Source organism: Pan troglodytes, chromosome 5 (genome assembly GCF_028858775.2).
Source record: "Pan troglodytes isolate AG18354 chromosome 5, NHGRI_mPanTro3-v2.0_pri, whole genome shotgun sequence".
NCBI classification, from domain to species: Eukaryota; Metazoa; Chordata; class Mammalia; order Primates; family Hominidae; genus Pan; species Pan troglodytes.
The window spans coordinates 94,086,550-94,104,746 of NC_072403.2; the positions used below are offsets into that span (position 1 = coordinate 94,086,550).

Genomic DNA, 18,197 nt, shown 5'->3' on the forward strand with positions numbered 1-18,197 from the left:
AATGGATTGAAGATTTAAATGTAAGACCTCAAACTATAAAAATTCTGGAAGACAGCTGGGCACAGTGGCTCATGCCCGTAATCCCAGCACTTTGGGAGGCTGAGGTTGGTGGATTACCTGAGGTCAGGAGTTCAAGACCAGCCTGCCCAACAGGGCAAAACCCCATCTCTACTAAAAATACAAAAAATTAGCCAGATGTGGTAGCAGGCTACCTGTAATCCTGGCTACTCGGAAGGCGGAGGCAGGAGAATCCCTTGAACCCGGGAGGTGGAGGTTGCAGTGAGCCAAGATCACACACCACTGCACTCCAGCCTGGGTGACAAGAGTGAAATTCTACCTCAAAATAAAATAAAATTCTGGAAGGCAACCTAGAAATAGTCTACTTGACATAGCCTTGGCAAAGAATTTTTGGCTAAGTTCCCAAAAGCAATTGCAACAAAAACAAAAAATAGACAACTGCAGCCTAGTTAAACTAAAGAGGTTCTGCACAGCCAAAGAAACTATCAACAGAGTAAACAGACAATCTACAGAATGGAAGAAGATGTTCATAAACTCTGCATCTGACAAAAGCCTAATATCCAGAATCTACAGGGAACTTAAACAATTCAACAAACAAACAACAAATAACCCCATTTTAAAAAGGGGCAAAGGACAACAGACACTTCTCAAAAGAAGACGTACATACAAGTGGCCAACAAACATGAAAAAATGCTCAGCATCACTAATCAGAGAAATGCAAATCAAAACCACAGTGAGATACCATCTCACACTAGTCAGAATGGCTACTATTAAAAAATTAAAAAACAACAGATGCTGGCCAGGCTGCTGAGATAAGAGAACGCTTATACCTTGTAATGTATACACTTATACCTTGAAATGTAAATTAGTCCAGCCTGTGTGAAAAACACCTGGAGACTTTTCAAAGAACTTAAACAGAGCTACCCTGCAATCCCATTACTGGGTATATATCCAAAAGAAACAAATTGTTCTACAAAAATATACACACACTTGTATGTCCATCACTGCACTATTCACAATAGCAAAGACATGGACTCACCCGGGTGTCCATCAATGGTAGATGGGCTAAAGAAAATGTATATTTTCTTATATGCCATGGAATACTATACACTATGGAATATTAAGCAGCTGTTAAAAAGAATGAAATTATGTCCTTTGCAGAAACATGGATGGAGCAGAAGGCCAAAATCCTAAGCAAATTAATGCAAAAACAGAAAACCAAATACTGCATGTTCTCATTTATAAGTGGGAGCTAAGCAATGAGCACACATAGACATAAATATGGGAAAAATAGACACCAAACTACTAGACCCTACTAAAGGGTAGAGTGGGGAGAGTGGGTTAAGAAACTACCTATGGGGTACTATGCTCACCACCAGGGTGATGGGATTGGTATTCTAAACCTCAGCATCACACAATGTACCCAGGTAATAAACCTGCCCATATACCCCCTGTATCTAAAGTAAAAGTTAAAATTTTTTTTAAATGAATGAATCCATTCCCAATGTTTCCTTTTATTTGAAATATCACATTTATTCAACTCACCCTCTGATTCAGTAAAAATATATCATTTCTCTATACGTATTATTCTCAGCAATTTTTCCACCACAACCCTAGATCAACAGAGATGGTGTTTTAATTTTTCATTTTCTTTGGTTTTTAATTGAAATATAAAAGGTATAAAGTGCACAAATCTTAAGCATACATATTTATATCATTTATACACACATACACACACATATACACACGCTAATGTAATCACCAGGCAGATCAAGATAAAAATATTTCTAACACCCCCCCAGAAAGATGTTTCTTATCCCTTCTGAGTCAATACTTCCCCAGAGTTAACCACTTCTTCTGACTTCTATTACCGTAGAATAATCTTTCCTACTCTTGAACTTCATAAAAATGGAATTTGGATACATTTTATTCATTAATATGTCTGTGCAGTTTCTTCCTGTTGTTTATAGCAGTAGTTTATTCTTTTTGATTGCTGTATAATTTATTAATTTGTCCATTGTGCTGTTAATGGATATTTGTATTATGGAGCCCAGTTTTGAATACCCAGGCACTGTTCAAGACTATGCAGGTAAAAGGAGCATAAGGCAAGGTTCTTGATGCCAGGAACTTATAACCTAGATAAAGCATAATGAAAATACATATGAAAACCTGGCTACAACTTAACAGTCTACACACTATGCTATCTTCAGTAGCTTGTGTCTTCAGCTCTGAGGCATGCATATATCTTGTCTAAAACATTCCAACATATCATTCCCTGTTGTCTTTCTTCCTTCAATCCACTCTCCACTTCACCTCTCCAATGCACACACACACATACACACATCTGAATATCAAATGTACTTTGAAATAATAACAGATTCTCTTCAGAAGAGAGTGCATTGTGTTCTTTAAAATTTACTCTGTGTCCCAGGTTTAGTGCGGTGCACTTTAAAAGCTATTGATTGTTAAATGCAGAATTATTGGTCAATCTTTCAAAAGACTACTTAATTTTCTGCTTTTAAAAGATAAAACATGCCATTTTGAATTAATATAGGAACTATACACAGAAATCAGCAGAAATCTAGTTGCTGTCAAGTTTATACACAAATGTCATAAAACAAATATTTTCTAAATACGTAATTTTCAATGTCTATAATTTAAACCACTCAGCATATGCAATGTGACCTAAAGTGGATTACTTAAGCTAAACTGTAACCTGAGTGTTATCCAGATTAAATGACATACTGGTGTTCTATTCAGGAAGCCCATACTCCAAAGTTGGTGCTAAGAGAGCTGTTCCTTTTTTCTTGATCAGTAACCAATGCTTTGCTAATTTGAATATGCAATATCAGAAATAGATGTCTCTAAGGGGTCTGTTAACTAATAAGTTGTCTATTAATAAGTTTATTATTAACATGAAGTAAGACTTTGACTCTCTTGATGGAACTTTTAAAATGTAAATTGACTAAAATTATTTTAGAGACATTCTCTACCTTTAAATTAACCAAATAAAGAACCCAAGTGTTGGCCGAGCATGGTGGCTTATGTCTATAATCCCAGCATTTTGGAAGGCCAAGATGGGAGGATCACTTGAGGCCAGCAGTTCAAGACCAGCCTGATCAACATAGCAAGACCCCGTCTCTATTGTAATTTATTTTAATTTATAAAAAAAGAACCCAAGGAGGCCTGCACCCTGCACCTTTTATCCTTAGGGAAGAAACCCAAATACTCTTCTGTCAAGCTGTGAACTCTTGTTTCCTGATGAACCCATCAGAAACAAAAGACACGGAGACCACTAAGCAAACGTTTAATAAATAAGCAATCTATAAGGATAGCAATCCTGCCTCTGGAATCTGGGCACTAGTCTTGAGTGAACTCTCACTGAACCATAGTACCTTTTGAAGGATTGAGAACTGAGGTGGTCCTGAGCCTACAGAAAAGCCTGGATGAAGTGTTACTTGATACTTGGGCCCTTCTTCTTGACTTTAGCAATTCATTTAGAGAGCATGAGAGTATAATTTTATATGGTATAATGTAGTATAGTAAGGAATACTATTAATAATAGCTAGTACATACTTTAAAAGTATTCACCGTGTGTCAGCACTGTCCTATGCCAGGATCAGCAAACTTTTTCTTTAAGATAATAAACATTTTAGGCTTTATGGACCAAAAGGCAAAATTGACGATATTATGTAAGTACTTATACAACCACTTCAAATGCAATCATTTAAAACATTTTATTTTAATTCTTAGTTCATGGATCACTAAAAAAAAAAAAAAAAAAAAACAGGCTGCTGGATTGATTTGGCTCATGGGCCATAGTTTCTGTTCTAAGAACTTTACATATATTAACTCATTTAATCTTTTCATCCACCTATGAAGTAGGTACTATTGAATCCCTATTTTAGGAATAAGGAAATTGAAACAAAGAGAAATTTGGTTACTTCCTGAGATCAGACAACTGTATCCTATTAGTATAAATAGTAGAGTCTAGTATACGGGATATTATTTTCTCTACGTGCATTTCCTTCTTTTGAAAGCCCATATATAATACTTTTTTTGTCCACAGTAAAAGACACATTGATTGGAATGTTCCTCTTGTTAGATAATCTCTCTTTCTGACCTCAAAATGCTAGGCCTCTTGGAATCATGCTGGGGGCTACAGTACATAAAGGTATAGGAAAGAAATCTAGCCTTTTCTTTATGCCCTTACCAACCTTTCATAAGCCTCCTTTAACTTCTTCATTTTATCAGCTAAGGTACAAAGAGCCAAGGTCAGACATTTGGTGACAATCAGGCAGAAAGAAAAGAGTAAAGAGGACCCTATTCTCTTTAGAGCTGGCATTTCCTCTGTAAAATAATAAAGCTTTTGTGAAGAGCCTCCCAATGCAAATAACAATACAACATTCATATTCCCAGATGGCACACTGCAGTCATTCATCTTTATGTAACCGGATGGATGATTAGTGTGGGTTAGCAATTGAAGCTAAATTATCTGTCAGTTTGTCTTTAGACCTTGCTGATAACATCAGCCCAATATTTGTAATAACTGATGACATGCACTTATGCATAGAAGAGAAGATTAAGCTTACTGTCTCTAAAAGGAAACGTCAAAGACAAAAAACACAAAGATGGCTTTGGGTCCCAAGCTTCTGGCACCAATGAAAGGCTCTTACTGGCCAACATTCTGAAAATGGTACATGCTTTTTCTGGCTAATGGCACAATGATTCTCAGATGGGTGTCATTTTCTCTGGCTCTTTAATCAGGAGCAAAATCAAGAGGAAATAGCTTTATTATGTGTAGCTTCAAATCAGACAGCCCTTCGCTAAGTAATCATCGCTCTGGGAACATTTCAAAACATTACAGATTTGAACTTTCCAGTATTAGGAGCATCCTTATTTGGCAAGACCAGATAATAAGGGTCCTGGTCAAATTATGGACAGTATTCTGGGTATGATAGTGAGTTTCTCTATGAGGATTTCAAATTATAAAACATTCCAGTTCATTAATAACTAGTATGACTTGGAGGCGAGTGGATCGCTTGAGCCCAGGAGTTCAAGACCAGACTGGGCAACATGGCAAAATCCCATCTCTACCAAGAAAAAAAAAGTTAATAAAAATAAAAACTAGTATGACTTGAATGTTTAGGACAAAAACAAAGCACAAGATGCCATAGTACAGTACAAAACTCAATGACACTTTCTGTCTAAAGATATAATTAATACTAAAATTATACTAAAACAAGATATGCTTTAGGATTCAGCTGATGAGCAAGATTAGCAAAACAAATTGTTATATGGTAAATGTATGTGACTATTACTTAATAGAATCATATTAACCTGCTATGTTTTAGATCAGAAACAATCGAATCTTGGCAATTTCATACTTTCCAACCTACTATAAATTAACAGATTTCTAACATCACGTATGGAATGTTTGTTGTGTTTTTCTTAAAATTAATTTGCTATGGGAAGCTTTCTTTATCTTGATACTTTGAAGTTAGAGCCTTAAAACCTGGAACTCCTAGTATCTTACCTAGAAGAAGCCATGTTTGCTTTCCAAGTTACTTTTGTGATTTCCCTGGTGATCGGTGGCAGCTTGCTCTCTACGTTTGCAGCTTCTGCTTGCTGCTGAGTGATAGGAGATGAATGATGAGGAGGCACCGTGTGAGCTTTCTTGCTGAGCACCACTAGGAGCCACTGAGACTCCACAGCCATGTGGCCTCTGAAGAGCTAGGCTCTGTGACACACTTGGCAGACTGGAGCTCACCAGTGGGAAATACCAATCTCCATTGTTGCTGCCTGTGGAAATTATACACTAAATGGCAAAATGGGAGTGTAGTACCCCTCCATTATGCATGCAGATTCACTTAAACAAATTATACTTTAAATATAGCATCAATCGTATTATTAAATAACATATATGCTTCTTCCGTTCTGGTAGATAATAAGAATTTAAGTGAGGTTTTTAAAGCACACAAAACAAAAGTTATTTTAACCAAGCACAGAAAGGTAAATACCATATTATCTCAATTTTATGTGGAATCTAAAAAAGTTGAACTTATAGAAGCAGAGAGTAGAACGGTGATTTCTAGGGGCTGGGGGAAGGGAGGAGCAGGATTGGAAATATGTTGGTCAAAGGGTCAAGGGATAAAAAATTTAAATTAGTTAAGGAGGAATAAGTTCAAGAAATTTATATAGTACTACACATAGTCAATGACAATGTGTAGTAGACTTTAAAATTGCCGAGAGTAGATTTTAAGTGTTCTTACTACACGAAAAAGTGTGTGCAGTAATGCATATGTTAATGAGCTTGATTTAGTCATTCTACAATGCATACATATTTCAAACCATGATACTGTTAACCATAAATACGCATAATTTTTATTTGTCAATTACAAAATAAAAATTTTGAAGTTATTTTAAGACCCTTTAACAAATTTTACTAAATGCCTACTCTGTCCCAGACTCCGCCAGTCCCTTTCTCATATGTCATCTCTTTCTTTCTACAACTCATCAACAACAGGGTAAGGGTTAGAACCCAAGTTTTTGAACCAAACATGGGATACCAAAGTGCCACACTGGCTTTGTGACCTTAATTGGAAATCTTTCTCAGGGCTGTTTGGTAGGCATTATGCAATATGTTTTGAACCAATTTGCTAAAACCGAGAACCAGAACAGTTTGCTTTTAATTTCTTTCAGAGACATTGCTTGGAATTAAAAGTTCCTGCACTGAACACAATGAGACTTTTCACTTTGGCAGTGAGTATACGCAACCTCAATAGGGACTGTCCACAGTGACTATTTTCTTTAGAAGGAGAAACAAGCCAAAGTTAATGATAACTCCCTCCTAAACAGAACTAAACTGAACCACCCAGCTTAACTTCCCTAGGGAGAACCTGCGTCATATTGAACACAAATATTTACCTAGATGGACTTGAAAAGGAACCCAAGACTCCTTCCGGGTGTGGATTACCAACCTACATCAAAGAGCTGGGCACTCACAATGCAGCCATAATGACCAGGCTGAAGACTAGTCACTGAAATGGCAATTCAATGTTCTGATGTGGCACTAAGTTATAGTTTATATAAATATTACGTAAATAAATAATAGAAAATAGGAAGAAAATATATGTAGAAACAAGCCAGCAAAAATTTCACTAAACTTTTCAGTCCTTTATTATAGTACTGGGAATTATCTAGGAACTCAACTTTACTGGGTAAATTCCACAAAGACATGTTTGCATCATCCCTGCCTTTATAATGAGAAGCAGTAATAGACATGATGTGTATACCACATAATGTAATTCCATAATAAGTGTGCTACAGGGAAGACAAAGCTGGGTCACAGGCCTTGAAGAGCCTAACAATGGATGATCTGCCACTTCACAGAGCTGTGGGAGACCTAGCCCTGCCACAGCCTCCGGAGGCCATGGAACCCCTGACTAGTGCTCAAGTCTTGCTTATTAGGAAAGGTATACCTGCAGTGTCATCACAGACCCTGTAAGATGCTAAAAAATAAATTAAAACCACCTGCACCTCCTTAGAGGTACAACTCCCGCAGGATTGGCTACCTAACTTGCAGGGCACAGTGAAAAATGAAAATGTGGGGCTTCTTATTCAAAAAGAAAAAAAAAAGCTATTTTTTCTTTTTTTCTGAAGTCTTTTTCTCAACCTGTCATGGTGGTTTTTTTTTTTTTTTTTTTTTTTTTTTGCCATTTAATGTCCTGCTTCTTTGGGCACAGAGATACTCACTAGGCAAGTACAGATCTTCATAGGCATGAAGTCCCCAACTCTCTCCAACCTCCCCAACTCAGCACATGGGGTTTGCACACCTGCCTCTGACTCTCCTCAAATCTGTACCCAGGCCACCGTGGTGGGGACATATGGGGACAGTGATCTCCAGGCAGAGGCAGGGGAATGAGCAGCTGAGAACCTGTCCCTGGGAGAAGCCTCATGACAAGAGGCAGGACCTTGTGTGAAGCAGGCTCCAAGACCTTCTACACCCTCTATGGTCCCATCAGACGTCACTTATAAAACACAAATTTAAAGATAAAATTAAGAAAATCAAGATGGTGACTGCATTTCATAAAACCCAAGTGTAGAACGAGCACATAGCCCAGTACAACCACACAGGCTATGCCCAAGAAGACAGAATATCTGGCTAAACCCTGAAGGTTTCTCAGAGCACTTACTTGCTGAAGATTAGCTATTCTGTTTAGAAATTAATTGGTCACTGATGTTAGTCTAACTAAAAGGAGCAAAGGGACACTGTCCAAAAAAACTCCTAAAGCAAAAATGCCAGCCAATGTGCCCCAGAGCTACAAAGGTAGCTCTCCTAATTTTGAATTTACCAGTAAATAAAATGAGTTCAGGGATCTAAAATCTTAACCTTGGGTGCCGGAATTTGTAATGATCATTAGGATGAACTTTTAAGTAGAAAAACTCCGAGTTTCTTAGTTGAGAAGCTAAAGTCAAAGTAGTTAATGAAAGAAAACTAATGAGATAAACAGTACAGAAGCTACGAAATCATGGAAATTCAAACAGACAAATAGGGGTTACCTTATCAGCTGGGCCAAGAACCAGAGGGTCAGAGAAGCAGCTCTGGATGCCTGGAAAATAAAATATTAAGAATAAGCAAGAAAAATGCGAGCACCATAACGGCCTTGAATTCTGAGCTAGGAATGGGACAAAAATCCAGATAAGCTTAAAAAGAACAATCATGGGTCTTGCATTTTTAGAAATAGTTCACATGTCATCCTCAATGGATCATAAAGCTCAAAAATAACCCAGAACTCTTGACACTGAAACTACAGAACTGAGATATTAGTTTAAGTGTTTTAAGTTGGATATCATGCCTAATTGTCAAGACCACCTGCTGAGGTTTGGGTGCGGTTTGCCTACATCAGAACTCATGTTGAAATTTTATTCCCAGTGTGGTAGTGATGGGAGGTAGGGCCTAGCTAGGAGGTGTTTGGCTCCCAGCGGTGGATCCTTCATGGATAGATTAATGATCTTTTGAGAATGAGTTCTTCCTCTTGTGGGACTGAATTAATTACCAAGACAGCAAGTTGCTCCTCCCTGTGTTTGGTCCCTTTGCACTCACCCTGCTCCACCTTCTGCTTTCTGCCACAAGTAGAAACAGCTGAGGCCCTCAACAGATGTGCTGCCCAATCTTGGATTTCCCAGCCTCTCCAGAATCTTGAGCCAAATAAACTTTTCTTAATAAATTACCCAGTCTCGGGTATTCTGTCATAGCAACACTGAATGGAATAAGACACCACCCTTCATTAACTTCATTTTGCATGTGGGAAGCCAGAGCTTAAAACGGGTACCTGGCCCAGAGTCTCATAAGTGGTACACAGAAACAGAGCCTAGTGTGACTCAATCAGCCTGCCTCTGTGTCTGCACTACTAGTCTCTACACTTCCTCATACTCACAGCACAGACTGCTTTGTATGGCCTTAAGAGGCACAAGAAGCATTTGTTAAGCTTTGTGTCCTGATTTTTGAATTGGAAATTGTAATCACTAAAACACAAGAACTTAAACAATGAAACTAATGAAAAGCAGAGGATTCAAAGAAATTTTACTTCTCTTTTCTCTCTTCTTTCTACACTAACTATTCCTCTTAGCTTTTCTAAGCCCCCATGTCCTATTTGTAAAATAAAAATAATAAAGTTTCCCTCTTAGTATTATTTTGAGGATTAAAGCAGATAATATATATAGATTGTTTAGCACAGCACTCAATAAAACTTACCATTATTAATACACAATTAGTTTTAATATCACTGTTAGTAGTGATTTGGGCATGGAAAAAATTTGTTGAATGTTCTTACTTTTAGCAAGACTAAAAGTAAGAAAAAGCAGAGCAGTATACTGAGGTGGGTCAAAGAAAATTACAAATTGTGGACTTAATGATAATTAAAAGCTGCATTGTACTATAAATATACAAAGAAGCAAGCCAGACACAGTGGCTCACGCCTATAATCCCAGTACTTTGGGAGGCGGAGGCAAATGGATTGCCTTGGCCCAGGAGTTCGAGACCAGCCTAGGTGACTTGGCAAAACCCTGTCTCCACAAAAAATACAAAAAAATTAGCCATGCATGGTGGGACATGCCTATAGTTCCAGCTACTTGAGCCCGGGAGGCAGAGGTTGCCGTGAGCCATGATCACACCACTGAACTCCAGCCTGGGTAAAGAGACCCTGTTTCAAATATATATGTAAAATAAAACATATGTATAAAGAAGCACACTGAATGTGTTTTATTATCTAGGCTATATTCTCCTAATTCTTTCTGGGGCTCCTCTTATCCCATATAGGACGAATTTATTAGTCATACAGAAAGGAATCCAATGGAAGACCTATGTCTCAGTGTACTAGGATCCAAATGTTGCCAATTTATTACCTCTAAAATTTATTCATGAAAAATTTTACATCAATTGGTTTATTTTATATTTTACTGCTTCACAATCTATAAATGGTTTAGGATTCATATTTTACTACTTCACAATCTATAAATGGTTTAGGATTCAGTTCCATCCTTTTTTTTTTTTTTTTTTTTTTTTTTGAGATGTCTCATTCTGTCACCAAGGCTGGAGTGCAATGGCATGATCTCAGCTCACTGCCACCTCTGCCTCTTGGGTTCAAGCGATTCTTGTGCCTCAGCCTCCCAAGTAGCTGGGATTACAGGTGCAAGTCACCACACCTAGATACTTTTTTGTATTTCTAGTAGAGACAGGGTTTTGCTATGTTGGCCAGGCTGGTCTGGAACCCCTGACTTCAAGTGATCCACCTGCCTCAGCCTCCCAAAGTGCTGGAATTACAGGCGTGAGCCACTGCGCCCAGCCCAGTTCCATCATTCTTATATTTTACTTATCATCTCATGAGTAAAAGTTTGATATTTTCCAATTTCTAGCACAGTAAAACACAAAAGAGGATGTTTGAAACAGGTTTAATTTGTTAATTGAAGGCTATGAAACACTTCCTAACATTCCCTTAGTGAACTTTTTTTCTGATCCCTACTAGTTTGACTTCTTTTAGTTTAGAGGTTTTAGTCCTCAAGAGAAAACACATTAACGAAGAAACCTAGCAAGAATCCTACTGAATACTAAGCTATACCTGCTATCCAAGCACTACAGGCAACACATGCCAAAGGACTAGCAGGTAAAAAAAGAAATCATCTTGGCAGGGGTAATGGACCCTGATCATCAATCAGGAAGGATGCAAAATTGCTGTTACACAAAGAGAGCAGAAAGGAGTAAGGTTGGCACCCAGATGATCCTCTTGAGCTTGTCTTAGTGTTCCCTTGCCTAATTATGATGCTGATGATGACGCAGCAAGAACTCCTGAAAAGGGAGATTGAACTCCTTAGGGTTGAGAATCTGGACCTCTCACCAAGTAATTCCCGTAGATCAGCCAAAGGTGAAGGGAATTTTGAATGGTTAGCAGAGGAGGGAGGTAATGAGTATCATTTGCGGCCTTGAAGCTAACTGCAGTGGTGGGGCAATAGTTTCTCTCACTAACCAGTCTTTTTAAGCCTGCCTCAGGAAAAGAGGCCCACCAGAATCCTATAGGAACTGGCCCCAGAATTCATTTGAAGTAAGTACAACCAAGCAGTATAAGGAATGGGCCAACATGAATGCAGTTCCACAGTCAGATTCTCCCTGCAAGATTGAAACATGTATCTCCCCAGCTCAAGAGAAGGTTGTAGACTGTCAGTCCTCCTTGGGAATTGCCTCAGCTGAAGAGGACCTCATCCCAAAGTCATGCCTCCTTCCAGGCACACCACATATAAAGACCACTTAGGCAGTATGGCCATTTTCACGATATTGATTCTTCCTACCCATGAGCAAGGAATGTTCTTCCATTTGTTTGTATCCTCTTTTATTTCATTGAGCAGTGGTTTGTAGTTCTCCTTGAAGAGGTCCTTCACGTCCCTTGTAAGGTGGATTCCTAGGTATTTTATTCTCTTTGAAGCAATTGTGAATGGGAGTTCACTCATAATTTGACTCTCTGTTTGTCTGTTATTGGTGTATAAGAATGCTTGTGATTTTTGCACATTGATTTTGTATCCTGAGACTTTGCTGAAGTTGCTTATCAGCTTAAGGAGATTTTGGGCTGAGACAATGGGGTTTTCTAGATATACAATCATGTCATCTGCAAACGGTAATTTACAGATTCAATGCCATCCCCATCAAGCTACCAATGACTTTCTTCACAGAATTGGGAAAAACTACTTTAAAGTTCATATGGAACCAAAAAAGAGCCCGCATCACCAAGTCAATCCTAAGCCAAAAGAACAAAGTTGGAGGCATCACGCTACCTGACTTCAAACTATACTACAAGGCTACAGTAACCAAAACAGCATGGTACTGGTACCAAAACAGAGATATAGATCAATGGAACAGAACAGAGCCCTCAGAAATAATGCTGCATATCTACAACTCTCTGATCTTTGACAAACCTGAGAAAAACAAGCAATGGGGAAAGGATTCCCTATTTAATAAATGGTGCTGGGAAAACTGGCTAGCCATAGGTAGAAAGCTGAAACTGGATCCCTTCCTTACACCTTATACAAAAATCAATTCAAGATGGATTAAAGACTTAAATGTTAGACCTAAAACCATAAAAGTCCTAGAAGAAAACCTAGGCATTACCATTCAGGACATAGGCATGGGCAAGGACTTCATGTCTAAAACACCAAAAGCAATGGCAACAAAAGCCAAAATTGACAAATGGGATCTAATTAAACTAAAGAGCTTCTGCACAGCAAAAGAAACTACCATCAGAGTGAACAGGCAACCCACAAAATGGGAGAAAATTTTTGCAACCTACTCATCTGACAAAGGGCTAATATCCAGAATCTACAAAGAACTCAAACAAATTTACAAGAAAACAACAAGCCCATCAAAAAGTGGGTGAAGGATATGAACAGACACTTCTCAAAAGAAGACATTTATGCAGCCAAAAAACACAGGAAAAAATGCTCACCATCACTGGCCATCAGAGAAATGCAAATCAAAACCACAATGAGATACCATCTCACACCAGTTAGAATGGCGATCATTAAAAAGTCAGGAAACAACAGGCGCTGGAGAGGATGTGGAGAAATAGGAACACTTTGACACTGTTGGTGGGACTGTAAACTAGTTCAACCATTGTGGAAGTCAGTGTGGCGATTCCTCAGGGATCTAGAACTAGAAATACCATTTGACCCAGCCATCCCATTACTGGGTATATACCCAAAGGGATATAAATCATGGTGCTATAAAGATACATGCACACGTACGTTTATTGTGGCACTATTCACAATAGCAAAGACTTGGAACCAACCCAAATGTCCAACGATAGACTGGGTTAAGAAAATGTGGCACATATACACCATGGAATACTATGCAGCCATAAAAAACGATGAGTTCATGTCCTTCATAGGGACATGGATGAAATTGGAAATCATCTTTCTCAGTAAACTATCGCAAGAACAAAAAACCAAACACCGCATATTCTCACTCATAGGTGGGAATTGAACAATGAGAACACACGGACACAGGAAGGGGAACATCACACTCTGGGGACTGTTGTGGGGTGGCGGGAGCGGGGAGGGATAGCATTGGGAGATATACCTAATGCTAGATGACGAGTTAGTGGGTGCAGCACACCAGCATGTCACATGTATACATATGTAACTAACCTGCACATTGTGCACATGTACCCTAAAACTTAAAGTATAATTAAAAAAAAAAAGACCACTTAATGCACTGTAAAAGCCTGGACTTCTCACCCCAAATCAGGACAACTCTAAAAGGCCATTCTAGTTTTAGAGCTGCCACAGTGTAGGTAGAGGCTTTGTTGTGACTGCCCCTCAGCCCAACTTCTCCTTCTGCCCAATTTTCTTCCTCTGTAACCCTCACTTTAATATACTTTCTGTACACTAGCTCCAACTCAGAATTTTCTTGCTGGGGAACCCAATTGGGACAGTATTACTTTGACTAACAGTAAACTCTTTATCCAAATAATCATATCCTTTCATTTTCAGGCCTAACTTTATTTGATGAGTCAAATGGACTTAAAGAGAGATGGGGCTTGGTCTGTTTTGCCAATGCTACACAAATGAGGGCTAGCCACTGGCAAAGGGACCTAGTAGCAAGAGGCTGAGAGGTTTTCTTCTACAGGTAAAGATGAGGAGGTTCAGCAGGAGCTTCTCCTATTAGGAGCTGTGATGTTGAGGGGGTCTCAAAGGATACCCTCAAAAATCTCATGTATGATCCCATCAAGACAGCTAACATTTTCATGTTTACCACACAGACTGCATTCACCAGCCAGGATGGGTCAAAGATGATACAAATATATACAACAGAGAACTGTAGGCAGTGGTTTGCTAGTAAACGTTTGACAACCAGAAATCAATGCAGAGGGGAAAAAGCACTGATACGTAATGTTTGTTTATTTCCACTGTATAAACACACCCACCATGTGTGATTTTAAGCTATCAGTGGGATATGACTGATTGGAGTTGGAAGACATATGCAACAGCATATAGTTACAAAAGTATTTCCACCATATAAAAGTGTGATACACCTAAATAACCATAAAAGAATAGATAATAGTAAGACAGTAAAATAATTAGGAAGTGACACGTTGTTAGCATTTATTGCGTGTTTTCAATATAATTTGATATAATTTGGTTTTAATAATAACATTTAACAATTGGCACATAAAATTTCTGTAACTTTAATAATCAGCTGATACAAGTCAACTTTAGGACATCACCTGAGGCAGGACCAGTTCAGAAAAAATACTCTGCCTCTATTCCCTCATTCCTCTTACCAGTCTCCAATACAAAAAGCTAAAAGCAGAAGAGGAAGAGAGAGAAAAAAAAAATTTTGTCCCCAGGCCACATAAAAAAGGAAAGGGGATGTATTAATCCATTTTAATACTGTCTGTTTTCATACCCCTGATACTGGGTAATTTATAAAGGAAAAAGGTTTAATTGACTCACAGTTCAGCATAGCTGTGGAGGCCTCAGAAAACTTACAATCACGGTGGAAGGTGAAACGAAAGCAAGGCACTTTCTTCACAAGGGGGCAGGAAGGAGAAGTGCCAAATGAAAGAGGAAGAGCCTCTTAGAAAACCATCAGATCTCGTGAGAATTCACTCTCTATCACAAGAACAACATGGGGAAAACCGACCCCATGATTCAATTACCTTCACCTGGTCTCTGCCTTGACACGTGGGGTTTATGGGGATTAAAATTCTAGATAAGATTTGGGTGGGGACACAAAGCCTAACCATATTAGGGGAAATGTTCCAGTTATCTACTGCTACATAATAAACTACCCCAAAATGTAGTGGCTTTTCTTTCACGGGTATGAAGGTTGACTGGAATCAGCTGGGTAATTCTTCTGCTCCATGTGAAATTCGCTGCAGCTGCAATCGTCTGGCTTGACTAAGCTCTCATACCCAAGATACATGGTTGGTCCCTTGGTAGAGAGAGCTGGAAAATGGGGCTGAGCTGGTACTTTGGAATAATGGGGTCTCTCTCTGTCTTTCCTTGAAAGCTCAGGGTTTCTCCCTCTCCATGTGGTCTCTCTATATGATATGTGGACATGCCAGATTTCTTAAATGGTGGCTCAATGTTTCCAAAATCACAAAAGAAGAAGCTTCTAGGCCTTCTAATGACTTAGGCACAGAACCAGCTCAGGATCCTTTCCACTGCATTCTATTGTTTAATGAGTCACAGGCCAAGTGCGGATTCGATGCAGAAGGGGACATAGAAGGGAATGATCCATTGAGGGCCAGCTTTGGAGATGAGCTACCACAGGATGGGAATGCATAGGTGGGAATAAGGAGACAAAATTTGAATTGAATTTGAAATTAGAAGTTTACATTTCATATTGGACCAGATTGAGTTTTTAAATAACTGAAAATGACAGGAAATAAAGTATTCTAGACAAATGTTATTAAGGGATGGGAAAGGAATATTATACATAACAGGTTAGAGGGCAGTTGGAATAATATAAAATATGGTATACCCCTATTTGGTTTAAATGATTCAAAAAACCAACTACATAAAACTGCATAAATATTAATGATGATTACAAGTCATTAAACTAGCATACCAAAATTGAGGTAAGTAGAGGTGTTTTATTAATCTATGTTCACTCTTACTTTTAAGAATGAACATCTTAATTTCTATCTGAATAGTGTGTGATCTGACAAATGTTTTATATTTATTACTTTTTTTTTTTTTTTTTTTTTTTTGAGACGGAGTTTCACTCTTGTTGCCCAGGCTGGAGTGCAATGATGTGATCTCGGCTCACTGCAACCTCCGCCTCCCAGGTTCAAGCAATTCTCCTGCCTCAGCCTCCCGAGTAGCTGAGATTAGAGGTGCCTGCCACCACGCCTGGCTAATTTTTGTATTTTTAGTAGAGATGGGGTTTCACCACGTTGGCCTGGCTGGTCTCAAACTCCTGACCTCAGGTGATCTGCCCACCTCAGCATCCCAAAGTGCTAGGATTACAGGTGTGAGCCACTACGCCTGGCCCATTTATTGTTTTTATCATACATTTTAGCATAAAACTCAGCATGTAGCCCAGTCTTCCATAAATGTTTGCAGCTTTTTCAAATATGGAAATTATGGAAAAGTAAAGTATTCTTTGGTATATACTCACATTTTGCTTAATTTTGAACAGGTTAAGAAACAATGCTTGGAATTCACAGTATCAGATACTTTCCTTGAACAATACATTGCAGTATATTTTTAAAGTATGACTGGGAATAATAGACTAATAAAATTTTTCTCTGTAGTGGTAACATATTTCCTTAGTTTTTTACAGTTTGAGAAACACCTTCAGGTATAATATTTCATTCTAGCCTTGAACAACATTGAATGGTAGAGCTTACTGCCTCCATATTGCAGAGAAAGAAAACAGGGCCTCCATATCAGCCCTCTTTTTAATCTTCTTATTCGTGCTGATGCAATAATTCCTCCCACAAACATGCATTTGATTAGAAACTACTCTAAGAATTTTAGATTTTAAATGCTAAAGAATAAAGAGAGGCCAGGCGCGGTGGCTCATGCCTGTAATCCCAGCACTTTGGGAGGTCGAGGCAGGTGGATCACCTGAGGTTAGGAATTTGAGATCAGCCCGGCCAATGGCCAACATGATGAACCCCATCTCTACTAAAATACAAAAATTAGCCGGGCGTGGTAGCAGGCGCCTGTAATCCCAGCTACTTGGGAGGCTGAGGCAGGAGAACTGCTTAAGCCCAGGAGGTGGAGGTTGCAGTGAGCCAAGATTGTGCCATTGCACTCCAGCCTGAGGGAAAAGAGTGAAACTTCCTCTAAAAAAAAAAAAAAAAAGCAAAACAAAGAATAAAGAGATAAATAAGCACTATAGTGCAAATTTTCTAGATAAAATTGGTGTTGACATTTATGTCTCAGTAAGGAGATACTTTGGACTTTAAAAAGATAAAAGAATGAAAGAAAGCAATAATAATAATAAAACACATAACTAGGTACTGTTGAAGATTGTTTGGAACTAAGATCTCTGGTCTATTTTTATGAATAATTCTCTTCGTGTTATGTCAGGTGAGTTATTTTTCTTTCTATGAATCATATTTGTTGTGATGGTTCAATATTTACTGACTACTTATAACACACGAAGCACAATCCCTGAAGGTGTGATAACACAGCCACCTGGGGATTCATTCTCTCTCTACTTTTGTTAACTTACGCAAGTTCCAAGAGACTAGGTGATAATGACAATCAGTACAATAGTAGAGTGAGAATAACATTGACTACTTACTGATGAGGTGAACTTTGAAATGAGTTGTGCAGGAAAGAAACAGTTGCCAACATATGAGAATAGATCTCTGTCCTACTGGAAGAGATTTAGGTTAGCAGTCATAGGGTTAATCAAGGAGATTTGGTGTAAAAAGGGAGAAAATGGCAGTTGGCTTTAAAAGAGAGCCCATAACTTCCCCTTTTTGCCACTGTCACTTTACTCAGAGGGTTATAGGTTCAGGCATTAATGGAGCCCTGTTGCAGAGGATGGACACTTGGCATGATCAGGGATGCATGTGTGTCCCTACAGAGTACCCTCTGACTCTCCCTTTTTTACTCTTAACATTTTATTGCTTCTTTTTTTCTCTCTCTTGGAATGGCCCTACTCTGAG

The 18,197-nt window shown here is 38.6% G+C and overlaps 1 long non-coding RNA gene across 1 annotated transcript in view; it reads right to left on the minus strand.

Moving 5' to 3' along the window:
* The window catches only part of LOC134810324 (uncharacterized), a 295,913-nt gene that overhangs the window by 237,095 nt on the left and 40,621 nt on the right, over positions 1–18,197 (minus strand). The window contains exon 2 of the long non-coding RNA XR_010158082.1: positions 8,581–8,630. This is a non-coding gene — a long non-coding RNA (uncharacterized LOC134810324). The remainder of the gene's footprint in view (positions 1–8,580; positions 8,631–18,197) is intronic.